This window comes from Lactuca virosa, chromosome 3 (genome assembly GCF_052849685.1).
Source record: "Lactuca virosa cultivar CGN04683 chromosome 3, Lactuca_virosa_CGN04683_v6, whole genome shotgun sequence".
Taxonomy (NCBI): Eukaryota; Viridiplantae; Streptophyta; class Magnoliopsida; order Asterales; family Asteraceae; genus Lactuca; species Lactuca virosa.
Genome location: NC_136428.1, coordinates 57,871,174 through 57,892,083, shown reverse-complemented (window position 1 = coordinate 57,892,083; position 20,910 = coordinate 57,871,174).

Here is a 20,910-nt window from a genome sequence, read left to right as displayed (position 1 = left end):
TAATTCAGATTATGAAAAGGGATGCCGTAATCATAATCGAATTTTAGAACGCAAATAATGGACCCGTATATAGAATTTCCTTATGTTGAGCCATTCCAACACAAATTTCATATATATCCTTGACTAAATATGATTAAAACCTCAATCTAAGCTTTTAGAATTGAAATGAAGTATAATTTCCTCTCCCTTAATTATAGCAAAACAACTTGCCAACCCCTGCAACTTAACGAATTGAAACTTTTGTTTTCTATAATTAACATTGCTGTCTTGCAATACTAATCATAATTATCATGCTCCCACTAACATGAGAATTATTAGCATAACACTTATGCTCCCACTAGCTTTGACATGTACTCAGAAATCAGGTGGACTTCTAGAAATAAATATTGTATTGACTTTCTTACCAAAGTTCAAATTTCTGATATGAGATGTTTTGATAAAACTTTATAAGGATCATACACCTTTTCTTAGATAGCACACATATGTGTCTAAACAATTTAAGAACTATGAAAAGGGATGTTGTAATCATAGTCTCAATTGTTCAGACCTTTGCCATTCCTCACAAGTCCATGTTAGTGTGCCGGTTAACCACACACACTCCACTAACGACTTTGAGAATGCAAATATCACACTTGCTATCTACCTAAAATCTACTTAGTGAAAGCGTTTCCTCACCATCATTTTCATGAATCGGAGAGAAACCTTATGGCACTTAGATTGTTTATGGTGTAAGTGTTCTTATCCAAACTCATATGGACTGAACTCAATCTTACTTTCTTGCCACCTTGCAGCACAAGGGCCTGCCATTGCTTCCAAGTTGTTATGCAACCAATTGAGAACTCTCAGAACTCATATTGAAAGCCAACTTTCACTGGAATGGACAGAGAAGTAGGAATATGTCAACACGATAAGTTATAAACCTCAAGTCGTGTGCTAGTGATGAACTACAGGTTTTATTCTTGATTAGATCTTGAAGTTTTTTCCAAGATCTCTAAGACTCCCACTGTCCTATTAACATATAAGACTCACTTGTCAAATATTCAAGAGATAGTGCAGACTCTTTATCAAGACAAACACTTCACACAATTGGCCTAAGTTGGTCTTTGTTTTATCTAAAACATCACAACTTACCAATTTCAAATGTACAAGAGTAGGACACTGTTACTCTTACATTTGACAAGTGTTATAAACCTTTCTTTAAGATATGTCACTCAACTTACAGTCTTGGAGTATGACTCTAAGACTTGTTTTGGAACGAAGTATGAATCATCTTCTTGATTTAACCATTTCCACAATTCTTGATTCCTCTTCTTAGCCATAGGAATGAATTAAGATGTCCTTAGAGGACTAATTGTGACATGATTTCTAAATCATTAAGATGATCACAAAACATGATACTAAAGTACTCTCCCATCTTTCAGATTTGAGAGACTTTTATCCTTCTGCCTGATTTAATTCTTCTCATTCGTTCTGCCATACATCGAAACTTTTCCAACGTTTCAGAATTATACTTAATCTAGTAAGTATAACCATATTTACTAAACTTTAGTAAATCGTGACGAATAGTCTTATCGATCTTTTGTGGTGGACTTGATCAGTGCACCAGAATGTGTACTCGATCCCTTAGTCCTTCACTTGACTCACATATACATGTGAACAAGGAATTAATCTTAATTTTCCAAAGATGAAAATTCTCCTTCATCATACTATACAACTTGCATGATTTCCAAGTTTCTATCCAACTGAAACCTTGGGTGATGAGAATCTTTCCTTATTTGGTAAATTATGACACTACCACAAACGAAAGAATCAAATCCATTTTTCCAATATTGCTATAAATGGAATCATATAAACAACCATTTTTCACAAATGCCACTGTAAGGATATTTAAAATAAATATAAAATTAAAACCTTTTTATTTTATTTCAAAACTTTGCGGAAAAAAACTTATCCTTACAGTGCAAATGCATATGAAAAACTTGTTTTTATCTATTCCTAAGCAATATATCATAACTCCTAAGCAACAGCTCAAAAATTTTGATCACCGAACCATGCGATCGAAATCCATCTTCGCGATCAGAATCATCATATACTTCCTTTAAGTTTCTTCACTTTTCTTTGATTCTTAAAACAACAACATGTGACCCAGTCACATCATGTAATGAGAATCTCAGAATAGAAACTTAACAGAGTTAGATAGTGGACTTCACCTGAAGTAGAATCAAACATCTTGACTTGATCAACCCTATGATCCTTCAGGTAAATAGGCAGTTTTGTAACCAATGCCCCTTCCTTTGGCAATATAAACATATGGACTCTATGGAAATGGTACACATGACTATCACAGACTTAGACTTTCTCTTTACTATTTGGTCAACCTAGTTGACTATGGCCGATCCCTTTCCATTGGGAAGAGAAAGCTTTTTCTGGATATCCAATGTTACCATTGTCAATGTCCATTTAAGATTTGGGAAGTTGATCTTCTTAATCAAACTTGCTTTACTAGTCCTCCAAATCATTGCTGATTCAGCAGCACCAAGCAACTAGATAAGATCATTTAAGGGTCATGTCATAGTTTGTTTCATAGTAGTCCCAAAGGAACTCACCATGTGACTTAGAAAGTGATTGAACATCCAACTTTCTTAAGACTTTGACACCCAACTCTCCCGTCTTGTCAATATGTGACTTCATCTCCAAGATGTGAGCACACATATACTTTGCTTGCCAATAGGGCTTGAGTGACCTTGAACTTGTGGGTTAGGGAGAATAATTGGAGGAGGTGGAGGAAGTGAAGTTCCAAGAGATTTGGAAGATCATAGATGTCTGAACTAGACATCTTTTGGGAGATATTCAAGATAGTTGATTTAAAGTCCTTAATATAACACCCAATATGAAATACTAAGGCTAGGACCCAACACAATATTTTATAACTTGGAAGAGGGATGCCGTAATCCAGGCTATAAAAAAATTTGAAGGTAGGTGAATGACGATTCACCAATTTCCACCATGAAAAACGAAATAATTTATTAGGTTTTAATTGGTTTTGAAACTCCTAGATTCTTTTGAGATTCATTGAACTTTTCAATGGCATGTTTCAATCTTGATTGTGCCCTCTCAAGTTTTGTGACTGGGATGCCGAGGATCACAAAACAAGGTGTGAATAACCATGCAAATATACTTGGTACCCTTAATATTTACACCTTAATCGATGTGCCGGTTAACCACACGCGCTCCACCGATACTATGATAAACATTAAGTTACCCTTTGCCTACCTTGTTAAATCCAGGTTAGTGTGCCGGTTAACCACACACGCTCCCCTAACGACTTAAGCAAAGTGCAAAGTATAATTTCATGGTTTAGTACCAAATTCACATTTTCCTAAGTAACTAAGATTAGGAATTATAAAAGGTCTATCCAAATGCATGATGCCATGCAACCCAAATGGAACATGCCAATCGAGTCAAGTACATACCAAATATAGTTATGGACTTAGACACTAATCCAACATTATGTACTACCGACTCCATGTTTAAGTGATTACACTACTCATAGAGGCGTTATGCTGCCGAACTTTGTACCCTTATGTATGCTCTTTCGGGCAAATTTTCACGTATCAAAGTACGGATATTATTAGTGGAAGATGTTATGTGTTTTATCGTGATGTTGTTATCTGCTATGTGTTTTATATTCTTATTGTTTGGTGTAAATATATGGAATCACTCAGATGCACAATCGATTCACGGAATTCCCAACTTAAATACAATACGTACTCTACATCTTCCTGTTCCATAAGAGCAAGATGCCGCAAAGACCAAACTGTGGAAACAATCAACCACCGATGCCACCAGAAATCAACTCAGTTGCATTTCAAGCAGCTGTATCTGCCGCAGTCACAGCAGCACTGGCGCAGATCCACAACGGGAACAATGGTGGACGCAACGGACAGGGGTCCGGAAGTTCAAACAACGGGATAAACCAAGGACCTACCAAGACATGCTCTTACAAATATTTCACCAACGCCAAGCCACGAACCTTTAATGGCACAAGGAGAATGATAACCCTGAAAAGATGGATTGAAAAGGTGGAATCGATGTTCGAGATATGCGGATGCCCGAATGAAGTCAAGGTGAAGTTTGCAGCATGTACATTTGTTGATCAAGCTCTCACCTGGTGGAATGGACATGTGGAGGCTATGACTCTTCCGGTGGCTAATGCCATGCCATGGACGGAATTGAAGGAAATGCTAATGGCTGAATACTGCCCGTGTGGCAAGGTTTAGAAAATGGAGCAAGAGTTATGGAATCTCACTGTCCGAAACTCCGACATCGATGCATACATATCAAGGTTTAGTGAACTGTCTCTGTTGTGCCCTGGCATGATTACTTTGGAAGGGAAAAAAATCAAACGATTCATCTGGGGATTAACCTCCCCAATTCAAGGAAACGTGATAGTAGGGGAAACTGAAAGAAAGAAGGAGAGTGATAACAAGAAAGGAAAGAATAACAAGAGGAAGGGACGACAAAGCTCAGAGTCGTCGAAGAAACAACAAACAGTGACAGTTCATGCTGCAACCACCCAAGTTCCCTCCACACCACATGCTCTAGCCTCATCCACCCCAAGTGCCCCTAAGCAGTATTCCGGAAATCTCCCAAAGTGCAACAAGTGCAATCTCCATCACAATGGTGAATGCAGGGAGATGCATTGTACCAGTTGTAACCGAAAGGGTCACACGGTAAAATACTGTAGGACCTATCCTCCCCAGAACCAACAACAGGGAAACAACAACAACAACTGCAACAACAACAACAACACCACCAACAACAACCAAGGCAAAAACACTGGGGCTAGCCACGCCTGTTATGGATGTGGAAGGACAAGGCATTTTCTTCGAAACTGCCCCAATGTCAACAACCAAGGGAATGGAGGAGCAGGGAGAGTGCTGACCATGGGTCAAGGAGAAGCGGTTCAGGATCCCGCTATTGTCACTGGTACGTTTCTCCTTAACAACACATATGCATGCATCCTGTTTGATACCGGGGCAGAGCGGAGTTTTGTGAGTAATAAATTCAAACATTTGCTAAAACAACAACCCCAGAAGCTTAATGAAACCTTTACGGTGGAAATGGCTAATGGGAAAACAGAATCAACTGGGGAAATCTACGTAGGATGTACCCTAACCTTAAATCAGCATGCATTTCAAATAAACTTGATGCCTGTAACTATTAGGAGTTTTGATGTGATTATCGGCATGGATTGGTTGAGCCCCCATCATGCCGAAATTATGTGTCGCGAGAAGGCCGTTCGTCTTCATCTCCCTAACCACGAAACCCTAATCATATATGGAGACAAACCTAGTACGAGCCTTCGTCTTATCTCATGTATTAAGGAACAGAAGTGTCTACAAAAGAAGGACTTTGCGTTTCTGGCTCACATCGTGGATAAATCCAAGGAAGAGGTTAGTATTCGAGACATCCCAGTGGCTTGCGATTTCCCTGACATCTTTCCTGAAAATCTACCGGGGATACCACCAGAAAGACAAGTCGAGTTCCGAATCGACCTTGTGCCAGGAGCTACACCCATCGCCAAATCGCCCTATAGGTTGGCTCCTACAGAGATGCAAGAATTGTCAAGCCAACTCAGCGAACTCTTGAGCAAAGGATTCATCCGACCTAGCTTCTCACCATGGGGATCTCCGGTTCTTTTTGTTAAGAAGAAGGACGAATCCTTTAGGATGTGCATCGATTATAGAGAGCTGAATAAGCTCACTATCAAGAATCGCTACCCACTTCCATGAATCGACGATCTATTCGACCAGCTTCAAGGAGCAAATTACTTCTCTAAGATAGATCTGCGATCCGGCTACCATCAACTCAAGATCCGGGAAGAGGATGTCCCCAAGACCGCTTTCCGAACTCGCTATGGACATTATGAATTTTTTGTAATGCCATTCGGTCTAACGAATGCCCCTGCCGCATTTATGGACCTGATGAATCGAGTTTGTTGACCATTCCTCGACAACTTTGTCGTCGTTTTCATTGACGGTATTCTGGTCTATTCTCGAAGCGAAGAGGAACATAGTCGACATCTCCGACAAATCTTGGAAACCCTGCGAGCCGAAAAGTTATACGCAAAACTCTCTAAGTGTGATTTCTGGCTCCGTAGCGTAAACTTTTAGGTCATGTTGTCAGCCAAGAAGGGATACACGTGGACCCTTTGTGACAACCCGAAATTTCTATTCTGTACAACCATTCACTTCAATAGAAGTCAGAACTATTTCTGCTAACTGTTAAGCTTTTTGGAGTCAGTTTGAGTGTTTTAAAGCTTAGTACTTCAAGAGATAACATGAGATAGGATACCCTAGGGTTTATTGTGCACCAATAAAGTCCCAAAACTCCAAGAGTTTGGAGTTTACGGCCTAAACATGGTGTTTACGGCCGTAAACTCTAAGGAGTATAAATATGACACTTAGTCATTTTATACACTTTTTACCATTTTCAAGAACTAGAACTCAAATCCTCTCAAGTATCATTCGATTTTCCTTCTTGATCTTCAAATTTGTAAGTGTTTCTTGCCCTATATAGTTGATATCTTACTTAATCTAGTGATGTTACATGATTCCATCCGTGAAATCATTCCATTTGTGTTGATCTTCAAGTGTTCTTAGTTTCACCAAGAACACACACTAGTGTTCTTGGACTTTTAACACCCTTTCAAGCTCCTTTATTGTAAGTACTCTTACCCTAGTGTGTTATAAGGCTTGTTACACTTCTTAATCAACTAGTAAACATAAAAAATCACAAGATCAAAGGTGTTTACGGTACAAACATGTTCTTGGACCGTAAACCCTAATGAAAGGGCCATTGTGTGCCCTAGTCCCTTACCAAGCCTTGGATACTAGTCTAGATCACATCCTTGAAGTGTATAGGACCTTAAACATCGAAAACATCAAGGACCATTAGAGTTTACGGCCGTAAACTCATGGAGGAATGGTCCATGGGCCGTAAACTCTACAAAGGGGTGAAATGATGCCACAATCACTTCCTAAAGGCTTAGACTTGAAGTAGGATGCTTCTTTATGACTTACAAAGCTTCAAAACACAAAATGGTAGAAGTACCATGGGTTTACGGCCGTAAACTCATGGGTTTACGGCCGTAAACTCCATGGGAGTTGGTCCCAAAACCGTAAACTCATAAAGAGTTTACCCTTGGACCCTAAACTCAAAAGCCAAGTCCTACAACCCTTAGATGCAATCCTTAGTACTTATAGCAAATAAATCAAGTGTTTTACATGTCTTAGGATGTCTTAACTTGGTTAATTAGTTGTTTAATGACAAATTGGATACATATATGTGTTATTATATGTTAACTAGGATCCTTGTGTGTGTTCAAGTCTTCACTTGACACTTAGCATCCTATAACATCCGTTCATCCAAACCACTCACTACAGGTGAGTTCATACCCCTTAATCAACCTTTTAAATGATTTTAAATGCTTTTATGGGGGGGGGGAATAAAAGTTGAACTATTATAGTTATTATATCAATCACATGTGATTAATAACTACCAAACAATTGGATTTCTTACTTTTCAAACTGTGTTATCAAACAAACTACTTCAAACTGTTTTATTAAACTCTTTTACATGTCAAATACTTTTATTAAACTCTTTTAAACTTATATTCTGTTAAATGTGTATCTATATAGATATAGTTATATAAGTAGGATTTAAAGGACTTAGGACTGATAGCTCACCTTACCTCCTGTTCCTTGTTTGGTTGTGGACTTAGGGTATCGGTTGTTTGTCCGAAGGTCGTTTGAATCCTAGTCATATATCATGTATATGTATATAGATATAAAAGGTTACTTCTTTCTATTCAATACCTTTGGGTAGAAAAGGTATACAAACATGTTCATACATTCAAAACAACATTACTAGTAAGCTATAATAGGTATAGTTTAGGAAGATACTAATACTATTACTAGAACAGTGAAACATACAAAGAGTCAGTTCATACATGAGTCAATACCATACAGAGAGAACATAACATACAGATAAAGAATACTATGATGAGAAACAAACAATACCATACAAAGAGAACATACATACATACTAGACAGAGAGAGAACATACAATACAACTGGTACATACAATACATACACAAGTGCACTAATACAGTTATGTGAGCCACGTAACGGGGCATGGCATCACCTGTCATGGCTCGTTTTGTATCCAGAATCTCGTTAAATGGAGAGCATTGAGTTTGTGTATAGATCTATACTGGATTGACTATCCTACACCTTGCTGCTCGCTACGTTGGGACTTGCAAGTCTACGGGTGCCAAACGTCATTTCTTCCGACGTCTTACATCGTCGTGTTTATAGTCGGTAGTATGGTACAGGCCGATCACATGGTACTTTAAATAACAATTGGTTTAAGGTAGTTAGTACATCAGTAGTTACTTAATACAACACTACAGTACTATTTCATTTTCCCATTGCATTCACTTTGTGATCTTCACACAATAAACAGTAATGTAAAAACTATATTTTTGGTTAATGATAGTCAGATTTGGGAAAATACATACTCTTACAAGAGACACACACACGACCACTAGATTCCTTGGTAGAAGGCTACTGTTAGTAGGAAACATAGGGTTTTCTAGGAGAGTTCAAAGAATTTACAAACAATTACAACTTATACATTACATACATACAAACACTTTCATACAAACACATACACTAATATACTTATGATCTCACCAGCTTTAAAGCTGACAAACTCTTTCAAAATAACTTGTATTCTCAGGTCACCAGTAGACAGGTACGGGTGCCAGTTTTTGAGAAGATGGAGCTCGTTCAAGACTCATCTTTTATTTTGATTCATATTTTTGGTGTCTATTTAACTTGACAGAACACACTTGTATTAAATTATATTATTAATGCAATGGATGATGTTGTTGCTTGTTTACTACTATGCATTGTTGTGATACTGTACATGATGTCCTCCACCCCCGAACGTTTCCGCCGTTCCGGTTTTGGGGTGTGACACCCTTTTAAGATCAAAGCCATTGAAGGATGGGCAGTCCCAACGACACCCACATAAATTCGTCAATTTCTGGGTCTCGCAGGCTATTACAGAAGATTCATTCAGAACTTCTCCAGAACAGCCAAGCCGCTTACCATGCTTACACAAAAGGTCGTACCATTTGAATAGACAGAAAAGCAGGAGGTTGCCTTCCGAACTCTGGAACGAGCTCTATGTAGTGCACCCGTACTAACATTACCAGAGGGAACTGACGACTTCGTAGTTTACTGCAATGCTTCGAATCAAGGTTTAGGCTGTATACTCATACATCGTGGGAAGGTGATAGCTTATTGTTAGGTGCATTTCATGTACCCATTTTGTAGCTTTATTTCATAAAAGTACATTGCATATAGGCTTAAACTCATGCATTTTGCATGTTTTTCGGGATTTTTCATGAGGCAATTTCATTCAAATACTTTTGTGATATTTGAGGGACTTTTGGAGGTAGGATATTGTTGGAGGAAGTAAATAAAAGTTGCGGACAAAATTCCAGGACTTGCGGAGCACCGAGGAGCAAGATATCAAAGAAATGAAGATTTTGGCTTTACAGAGATTTACACGGCCGTGTAAATGCAAGCCTTGCGTTTACGCGGGCCGTGTAAACGTAGATTTCTGCACAGTATATTTTTGCGTTTACGCGGGCCGTGTAAATGACAGTGTTAATTTACGCGGGCCGTGTAAACGTAAATGCGGGTTTTAAAGCAGTTTTTCACCATTTTTAAAGGGGGGAACCGACTTTTTACTTTGGGGGGTCGACTTTTGGAGTAGAGAAGGCGATTTTCTTGAGGATTTTGAAGTTGATTAACACTTGGGAACATTTGATTTCATTTTGTAAGAACTTTAATTTCATTTTCTAGATTTGTGATCTTGTTCTAGTCATGAGTGGCTAGAACCCTAGATTCTCCAACTTTATGTCTTGACTTCTAGTTGTGATTTCAATCATATGACTTGATGTTTTCTTTCAATTTTCTATCTAGTGAATTTGATTTTGTTTCAATCGAATGTTTGATTCTAATTGTGATTCTTATTGGCCATTTGAATTAGGGTTAGATCATTCAAGTTATCTAATTGCAAAATCTGTAATTGTTTTGTAAATTGGACTAGGTAACAAGCACTAAACTGATTTCTATTGAATGAATTTAGTGTAAATCTTATTCACACATTCTTATGCTCCCGAGCTTATGAGGAGTATTGAGTGTTGTTGGGAACATTCACATAAAGTTTAATGCAATCTTTCAACCTAATTCTAAGAGTTTGTTTAGATTAGATTGGTAAGGTTAGGATTAATCAAAGAGCTTGTTTTGGTTAATTATTGTGGTGAATGGGAAGTGTTAGAGCTTGTTAACACTTTCAAGTACCAACTTAGATAGAATTAAACAAATATCTTGTCATCCATGGAATCACATTGCTAATTTGTCTTGCATAGAGTTGGAGTACTTACAAATCTTGAACTTATTTCACTTAATCAATCATTTACTTATTGTTTTATTCTATAGTTTAAATCATTGCTTATAAATTCCCCCTATTCCATGACCATTTTTGTACCTTACGCAAAAAGGTATAAACACTTGTCCCGTGTCTCTGTGGATCGACCCTACTTACCTTGTACTACGTTTTTAGTGCATAATAGTAGTGTTTAAGGAGTCATTTGTACCCTTTATTTGTTGGGTTTGACACGCCTAACAAATTGGCGCCGTTGTCGGGGACACGGTGTTACTAATTGTTTAAGCCAAGCATTTTGTGAGCAGGTGCTTTAAAAAAAAAGAAAAAAAAGTCAGGTAGAAGATAAGTTTTCAATTGAAGGAAGTGGCGAGAAGGTTAATGTGTTGTAAAGGCCCACCTACTTAGAACAAAGCACATTCAGGGGCCAAGTCGAGCCAACGACTTAAAACAATGGCAGCTAACCGGGAGGCAACCCAGAGTTTTTTTTTCTTTCTTTTAAAACTTTTTAGTCTTTGGTAAATTTCAATTTTTTTTAATGTCCCAAATGGTTTTAAACTTATTTTTTATTCCTAGAAAATGAATCTCCGGCTCCAAAAATACTTCACGGATAGCTTGGGGAGGATGAAGAAGAGGTTCACACCACAATTGTGAAGCACCAAGAAAGATTTGGTAAATTCTTTCCATATCTTTAATCGTTCATATTTTACTTAAAGTTCAATTGGTGTGCATTTGTGAATGTTTTAGACCCATTCCCAAATCAGCTACCATCCTCCACCATCCGACTCTTAATAGGCCGACTATGCCTCTCTCCAAGCATCGAGGACGATGCTATATTTTAAGCTTGGAGAGGGGCATCCATCCATGCATAAATTCCGTTGCATGCAGGTTGCATTAATTTTGTACATATTGCATTAATTTTTATTTTCTTGTTTATTTTTCTACATAGAAAATTTTTCAAAAACCAAAAAGATTTTCTTTCTATTCTAATTTTTATTATTTTCTTTGCATTTTGTTTGCATCCAAATTTTTGCATTGCATTCTTTGAAAAAATAAAAAACAATTGATCCAATCCCAAGCAACCGAATCTTTTCGAAACAGTTGAGCTGGTAAATGAGTCATGTGCCTTGAGATTAGACTTGCTCTTTTTATTGAAAATCTAAAAGCAAGTTAATCGCACACGAACACACCTTCCGAAGCTACTTGTGCAAAACAGAAAGTGAGAAGATTGTCAACATTTGAGCATAACAGTAGGTATGAGTCGATTCTTTGGGACATATGACTGGTCTTATGAGTAGTAAGTGCTCAATTGAACTTAAAATGCCAAATAAAAAAAATGCAAAATTTCAATGTCCCGAGCCTTCCAGCGCTCTAAAAAGTCCTTTCTACTCATTCCCTTTTATATACCCTGCTTGGGGACATAGCTTTCAACTATACTTACGGGTCTTTGCATGTTAACCTTTAGTCCCCTGAAAAATGTCTTAGAAGTCCTCACGGTAATAGACCGTGAGATGTCCCACAATAGAAAAGTCAAGGACGAAAATATAAAGAAATTGGCCAAATAAATAAATAAATTAATAAGAGTGTTATGTGTTAACTTAGTTATTTGTATTTGTGTCACTTAAAAAAAAACTATTATTAAGTTAATCTGTGACCTTTGGGATTCGAACAAGTAAACTCTGAGGGGTGTTTTACATCTAATCGCCTAAAGCTAAATTGTTTGGGACTGATTGAGTTGAAAATTCGTTACATGGGTTCCATAGAAAGTCATGAACTTAATAATAGCAAATAAAGCTAATTTGTGGCCTTTGAGGTTCGGGCAAGTAAACCCGAGGGATCTCTTTAAATCTAGCACACTAAGGTCATTTGATTTGGATGTGTTGGTTGGAAGCCCGTTACACGGATTTCAAAGAAAGCCATGAGCTTTATTTGTAAAAAATATAATCAAGAAGTTTGTATATAATTGTGTTTATAGTTTAATTGAATATTGTGTTTAGGAAAAATACTTGGCTGTCAAAAGATTCCCTTGGACTTGGATTTGAACTTAAGACATTGGACTGAATGTTAATTACTTTGACTGGTGTAAGTGGTTTGAAGTTTGTAACCAATCTGGATAAATATTAGGGAATTTTTAGAAAAGATTTTTCAGAAAAAGATTGTTGTTGATCAACAAATAGCTGGAATCGGGCATTGTTATATTTTATGAAACAAAGATGGTTGAGCATGTTTTGTCACATATAATTTCACGAGAGTAAGACCATAATTTGTTCCAAGAATTGACTTGATGATATTGAAAGGGAATTAGTGTTGTGATCTTTGATTCTGTTGAGTTGTATTAGGGAGTGGCCAAAGTCTTATTTCTATTATCATATAATATTTTGAGACTAAAGCCAAGTTGACTCAAGGCATGACAGATACATTCTCAACTATGGTACAAAACAGGTTTAATTGGGTTGGATATTTTTTTTCATGTTTGTTTTGATTTCTTGCATCAAGTTTCAAAAAAAAAAAAGTTTAACTTTGATTTTCTTTTCTTCTCTTTTATTTTATTTTCTCCGGTTTAAATTTTCTTGTTCTTTCTTGAGGACAAGAAAGGTTTAAGCTTGGGGAGATTTGTTAGGTGCATTTCATGTACCCATTTTGTAGCTTTATTTCATAAAAGTACATTGCATATAGGCTTAAACTCATGCATTTTGCATGTTTTTCGGGATTTTTCATGAAGCAATTTCATTCAAATACTTTTGTGATATTTCAGGGACTTTTGGAGGTAGGATATTGTTGGAGGAGGTAAATAAAAGTTGCGGACAAAATTTCACGACTTGCGGAGCACCGAGGAGCAAGATATCAAAGAAATGAAGATTTTGGCTTTACAGAGATTTACACGGTCGTGTAAATGCAAGCCTTGCGTTTACGCGGGCCGTGTAAATGTAGATTTCTGCACAGTATATTTTTGCGTTTATGCAGGCCGTGTAAATGACAGTGTTAATTTACGCGGGCCGTGTAAACGTAAATGCAGGTTTTAAAGCAGTTTTTCACCATTTTTAAAGGGGGGAACCAACTTTTTACTTTGGGGGGGTCGACTTTTGGAGTAGAGAAGGCGATTTTCTTGAGGATTTTGAAGTTGATTAACACTTGGGAACATTTGATTTCATTTTGTAAGAACTTTAATTTCATTTTCTAGATTTGTGATCTTGTTCTAGTCATGAGTGGCTAGAACCCTAGATTCTCCAACTTTATGTCGTGACTTCTAGTTGTGATTTCAATCATATGACTTGATGTTTTCTTTCAATTTTCTATCTAGTGAATTTGATTTTGTTTCAATCGAATGTTTGATTCTAATTGTGATTCTTATTGGCCATTTGAATTAGGGTTAGATCATTCAAGTTATCTAATTGCAAAATCCGTAATTGTTTTGTAAATTGGACTAGGTAACAAGCACTAAACTGATTTCTATTGAATGAATTTAGTGTAAATCTTATTCACACATTCTTATGCTCCCGAGCTTATGAGGAGTATTGAGTGTTGTTGGGAACATTCACATAAAGTTTAATGCAATCTTTCAACCTAATTCTAAGAGTTTGTTTAGATTAGATTGGTAAGGTTAGGATTAATCAAAGAGCTTGTTTTGGTTAATTATTGTGGTGAATGGGAAGTGTTAGAGCTTGTTAACACTCTCAAGTACCAACTTAGATAGAATTAAACAAATATATTGTCATCCATGGAATCACATTGCTAATTTGTCTTGCATAGAGTTGGAGTACTTACAAATCTTGAACTTATTTCACTTAATCAATAATTTACTCATTGCTTTATTCTATAGTTTAAATCATTGCTTATAAATTCCCCCCATTCCGTGACCATTTTTGTACCTTACGCAAAAAGGTATAAACACTTGTCCCGTGTCTCTGTGGATCGACCCTACTTACCTTGTACTACGTTTTTAGTGCATAGTAGTAGTGGTTAAGGAGTCATTTGTACCCTTTATTTGTTGGGTTTGACACGCCTAACACTTATGCATCCCGACAACTAAAGACACATGAGGTGAATTATACCACCCATGATCTTGAATTGGGAGCTGTCGTCTTTGCTTTGAAATTTTGGAGGCACTACCTTTATCGTACAAAGTGCACCATTTTCACTGACCACAAGATCCTCCAACACATTTTAAATCAAAAGGAGTTAAACATGAGGCAGCAAAGATGGGTTGAGCTGCTAAACGATTATGAGTGCGAAATCAAGTACCATCCAGGTAAGGCTAACGTGGTAGCTGATGCCTTGAGTCGGAAAGAATACTCAAATCGACGTGTGAAAACTCTTTCGATAACCATTCAATCAGATCTGTTCTCGCAAATCAAAGAAGCCCAGTCTGATGCCATGAAGATAGAAAACAGAACAAGCGAAGCATTACGTGGGATGGAAAAGAACTTCGAAGTCAAGGAGGATGGAACATATTATTTCATGAACCGAATCTGGGTCCCTAAACTTGGGGGATTCAGAGAGGTAGTCATGAATGAGGCGCATAAGACACGATACTCCATCCATCCGGGTTCAGATAAAATGTACCTGGATATCAAGCAACATTATTGGTGGCCTAACATGAAGGCAGAAATTGCCACTTACGTTAACAAGTGCCTCACTTGCGCTAAGGTGAAGGTAGAATATCAGAAGCCCTCGGGACTATTAGAACAGTCGATAATACCCGAGTGGAAATGAGAAAGGATTACCATGGACATTGTGACCAAATTACCCAATACAACTGATGGATTGGATACCATATGGGTAATAGTTGATAGGTTGACAAAATCCGCCCATTTCCTGCCAATAAAGGAATCATACAAGATGGAACGATTGACGAGAATCTACATCAAGGAAATTGTCAGACTCCATGGAGTACCAATATCTATCATCTCAGATCGAGATAGTAGATTCACTTCACACTTTTGGCAAACACTTCAAAAGGCTATAGGAACACAACTCGACATGAGCACCTCTTATCACCCACAGACGGATGGTCAAAGTGAGCGAACCATTCAAACGCTTGAAGATATGCTTCGAGCATGTCTGATAGACTTCGGAAGGTCGTGGGATACCCACTTACCTTTGATTGAATTTTCGTACAATAATAGTTATCACGCGAGCATTAAGGTTGCTCCTTTCGAAGCATTATATAGTCATAAATGTAGATCACCGTTGTGTTGGGCTGAGGTAGGTGACACTCAGCTAGCAAGAGGACAGACACCAAACAATGCTTTAACAGGGCCAGAAATCATACGTGAAACGACAGAGAAGATAGTTCAATTCATGGCTCGACTTCAAGCATCACGAGACCGAAAGAAGAGCTATGCTGATAAACGGCGAAGGCCCTTAGAATTTCAAGTCGGTGATCGGGTGTTATTAAAGGTCTCTCCCTGGAAAGGAGTGATTCGTTTCAGGAAACGGGGAAAATTAAACCCACGATACATTGGGCCATTCGAGATTCTTGCCCGAATCGGTCCAGTGGCCTATAGGCTGCAGCTACCTGTTGAGCTCAGCAGTGTACACCCCGTGTTCCATGTTTCCAATTTGAAGAAATGTTTATCCGACGAAACTCTTGCCATCCCATTGGAAGAAATCGAAATCAACGAGAATCTCCTGTTCATCGAGGAACCAGTTGAAATCATGGACAGGGAAGTGAAGCGTACTAAACAAAGTCGTATTCCGATTGTGAAGGTTCGATGGAACGCAAAGCGTGGACCGAAATTCACATGGGAATGCGAATACCAGATGAAGCAAAAGTACCCTCACTTATTCTCGCATTCTCAAATCTAGCTTCAAAAGGAATTTCGGGACGAAATTACCTCTAACGGGGGGATGACATATGTAACTAAAACTTGAAACCATGCATGATGTTTATTCAAATGCTTTTGTAAACATTAACAAGGATAACATATGTAACTAAAACTTGAAACCATGCATGATGTTTATTCAATGACAAAAAAATTCCATCAAACACTCAATACAAACACTTCAAATAGTCAACAAAGGATTTGAAACCCTAAAAATCCCGGTTTAAGTCCAATATGGACTAGGATTTTCTTATTGGGCCTAATGGACCAATAAGTCTCCAATTTGACTAGTTTGGGCTTAGAACCCTTAAATGGGCCCTAATTGGACCCACTTTCATGAAACTTAACATTTTGGGCCATAATGGGCCTAAAATGGATTAGTTTACCTTTAATGGGCCTTGTTGGGCCATAACAAATCTAATTAGCCCTAATGGGTCATAAATCCATTCTTTTATACAAAAATTGGGCCGTGAACTACCCTAAAGGCCCAATAGGCTGAAAAATTCTCTATGGATTTCATAATTTCAAACCAAGGAAAGAATTGGGCCAAACTAGTTCATCCTCTTTCCTCCTAGCCCAAATATCGACCCAAGTATAAAACAAAAAAAAAAGAAGTATCATGGGGAGGGTTGACTTTGGGAGGTGCCACCTCCATATTACACACCATATATCCATGCATGGACCAACATGCATCCATAATAGTCAGTTCACTTCTCTCTCTCCCCTCTCTTCTTCTTCTCGGCCGAGGCTACCCACACACACACACCACCATTTCAATTTACTTCAAACTCTCTCAAGAACATCTTCATCCTTCCTCCAAATTTTCGAGAATCGTAAGGGCTTCAAGAAGAATTTCATCCAAAAATCACTTCAAATTATATACTAGTGGTAAGATCTTGCAAACATGTTTTCCTTCTACACTTAATCACTCTTCTTACAACCTTAAATTCTTGATCATACTCCATAGAACTCTTCAAATTCGAGGTCTCTTCAAGGAGCTTCTTAGGGCCAAAAACAACACCATCTTCTTCCATTTCTACTTCAAAACCGAAGACAACTAAGCAAGGTGAGTTCATACCCCCTTGTTTTCGGTTTTTACTTGTTTTTGGGGGAGAATACAAGTACTATGTGTTGATCTATGTGTGTATGCTTGTTATATGTGATTTCTTTGGTTTATGTTGTGAAAATATGATATTACTTGCTAAATCACGAAATCTATGGCTAAAGTGTGAAGTTTACATACACAAATAACATAATAAACCACACACTTCAAAGATCTAAGAGTCTTTAGGTTCAAGAAGTGAAAACAAAGTCAAAATCCTTATAAGTGTCATTTTTGCAAAAATACTAAAGGTTTGGGTAAAATATGATATTTTCGGTTTTATAAGGACAAAATGGTATTATTTACATACAAATCTGACTTTTATGAAAATAACACTTTTGTAGGGGTCAAAAACATAAATTTTAGCTTAATGAAAATAACACTTGTCTAGAACGTCAATAAAACTATTTTAGGGGCTGAAAATGACTTTGATGCAAAAATTGGACTAAAAATGAAAAGTTTTTGATTTTGGGGTCAAAATTGTAAAACTTACGGAAATTGAGCCAAAAGTGTAAACTTTTTACAACTAAGGGCTGTAAATGGCAAATACAATAGTTTTGGGCTGAAATTATTATTTAAATAAAGTTTGGGTCGAAAATGTCAAGAAAAATGGTTTAAGGACCAAAATGTCAATTTTCATAAAAAGGGACTAAAAGTGCCATTTTTTATAGATAAAGGGGCTGCAATGGTCAAACCAAATGTTTTGGGCCAAATAGGCAAATATTAAATTATTGGGTTAAAATATCAAGTTTATAACACATGGTTTATATATATATATATATATATATATATATATATATATATATATATATATATATATATATATATATATATATATATATATATATATATATATATATATATATATGTATATATATATATATATATATATATATATATATATATATATATATATAACCAAAGCTTCGTTATAAATCAAACGTCAAAGTATTTTAACACTTCGAATAAACATTTAGCCTACAACCAATACCTACATTACGAACTTAAGATCAATAAATTATAAATGATTCAATGGTTGGGCTCAAATATCTTCTATTCGTGCTATTGGGCCTTTGTGGCCCAATATCATGATTATTAGGCCCAATATAATCACACATGTTTATTGGGATTCCGGTGACCCAATTACCCAAAGGACATTTATCAGCTTTAACATGCTATTGGGCCTTAATGGTCCATTTGCATTGCTAATAAGACCCTAAACATTCATAATATGCTTAATGGGCTATAACGTGTCCGTAGCATACTCGACAGCCTGTAATAACATACAAAGTTAGTGGGCCTCCGTAGTCCTCTTCTCTTCGTCTGTTAGGTTTACCTTTTATTCAAGTAAACATAAATCGGGTTGTAAGACAATGTTATTCAATTTCTTTTGGATTTAGTGAGAAATAACGGGTGACACCAATAAATGTCGGGCGTAGTCTGTAGTTATAATCAAAGTCTCCTGGAGGGAGAGCGAGAGTTTGTGTATAGATCTATACGGGGGTGACTCCCCCACACCTAAGTTGTTCGCTACAGTTAGACTCGGCAAGTCTAGGGTGACAAAATCTTAATTCAAGACCGGCATTACGATAAAATGCCAAGACATGCGAATTAGTCATTATTATGCATGGTTATAACGACTCACATAGAGATCCATTACCATCTAAGTAATCATGGGAATTCATATTCATACGTGGTGACAATACAATAATACAAAACTAGCATACTATTTATATAGGAAAACATCGGGTTTTCCGGGGAAACAACATCATTTGTCTTTACTTATAACAACTATAATACAAGAAACTGTTATGCAAGGCATTTCATTTATACAGGTTTTGAAATCATATACACGTATACTTATGGATCATCACACCCTTTTTTTTTGTAAACAGTTTTCATTTCAGAAAATATCGGATTTTCTGGGTTTTACAAACAATACAAAACGTTTTATATCAAACCTGCTTATGAACTCACCAACATTATATATGTTGACCGTTTTCAAAATAACTTGTGTTCTCAGTTAACCGTTAAGATGAAGAATTATCAAGCGTGTTTCTGAACGTCTTTTGTGTGATGTCAATTGATAAACAATTTATGTTTTGGATTATGTAATGTAAACAATGTACTGGATGTGAACAATGACGGTTGTAATGTATTAATGCATGGTGATGTTTATGTTATGTTTCATGTATATTCATTGTGATGATATCTCAATTTAAGTCACACGAGCCCTCGGACGTTTCCGCCGTCTGGTTCAGGGGTGTGACAAAATACTAGATTAACATTTAAGTACCAAGTACCTAAGTGTTGTATGAAAAGTATGAGTTCTATCTAGTAGATACTTAGAAGTAGTAGTCTCTTCCAAAATTTCTTTCCAAATAAGAGGAGTAAATCTTCTTCTAGTGTCTACTTTCTTCACAAAAGAAACAAGATCCATCTATGTGGGCTTTAGTAGATTTCTTGGGCTTAAAGGTGTTCAGTCCATAAAACATGGGCCTCCTGGATCACACAAGGTGATTCTTTCAGCCTTGCATTATTCCAATGTTTAAACTAGCTTTAAATAAAATACCACTGTATTTATTGGAATATTGCTTGACCTGTTATATCATCAAATACATGTATAAATTATCCAAGACTTCCTAGAAGTCATGAATAACTATTCCTAGCTTGATGTTAGAAACATCTTAAGCATCACAGTGATGCCTTTACTAGGTATCATGTTCAGGTTTAATTGCTCAAAGCAAATAGTTTAGGACTAGGACCCTTAAGTGTATACAATTTCTTATCTCTCACGAGATTGTCTCTTAAGACATGAACCCATTCATTGAAGTTGTATCTAGTGAATGTTATTGTTTCATTATGTCATTAAAGAAAATGACAATTCGTGATAATGAGAATGGATTATATAACTACAAAATTTGTAACATAATTCATTTAGTATTTTCAATATTTAATCTTCAATAATTAATACCCTTTTAGTTTCCAAAAACATTAATTATCAAAGTCTACGATCCAAGTTGCAAAACAAATAAATGGTTAGGTATCCTTTATCTCATTCATTTGAATTCAACTCGGTAGGTATCGATTATCAATTATATCTTACTATATAATTCCTAGATTTATGGGATCGCTAATAACAAATTTAATTAGACATGTTTGATCCCATCTATGCCTTGGAACTCTATTGCTTAGGTATCCTTTATCACAAAAGATTTCCGATCAAATCGTCCAATTTGAAAAACATGTGTCATCAGCCTATAACTTGGTTATAGAAATCGCGAAGACACCCCGACCATCAAAATACAACACTAAGCGGTTAAGTATCATTTATTCCGCTAGTGCATACAAAAGACGTGCGAGTGTTCTTCAAAAGGATTGCATAGATCTGATGTTTGTAAAAAGGGTCTTTATATATGTTTTATAATTCTAGTTTAAAAACATATGATATCATGGTTA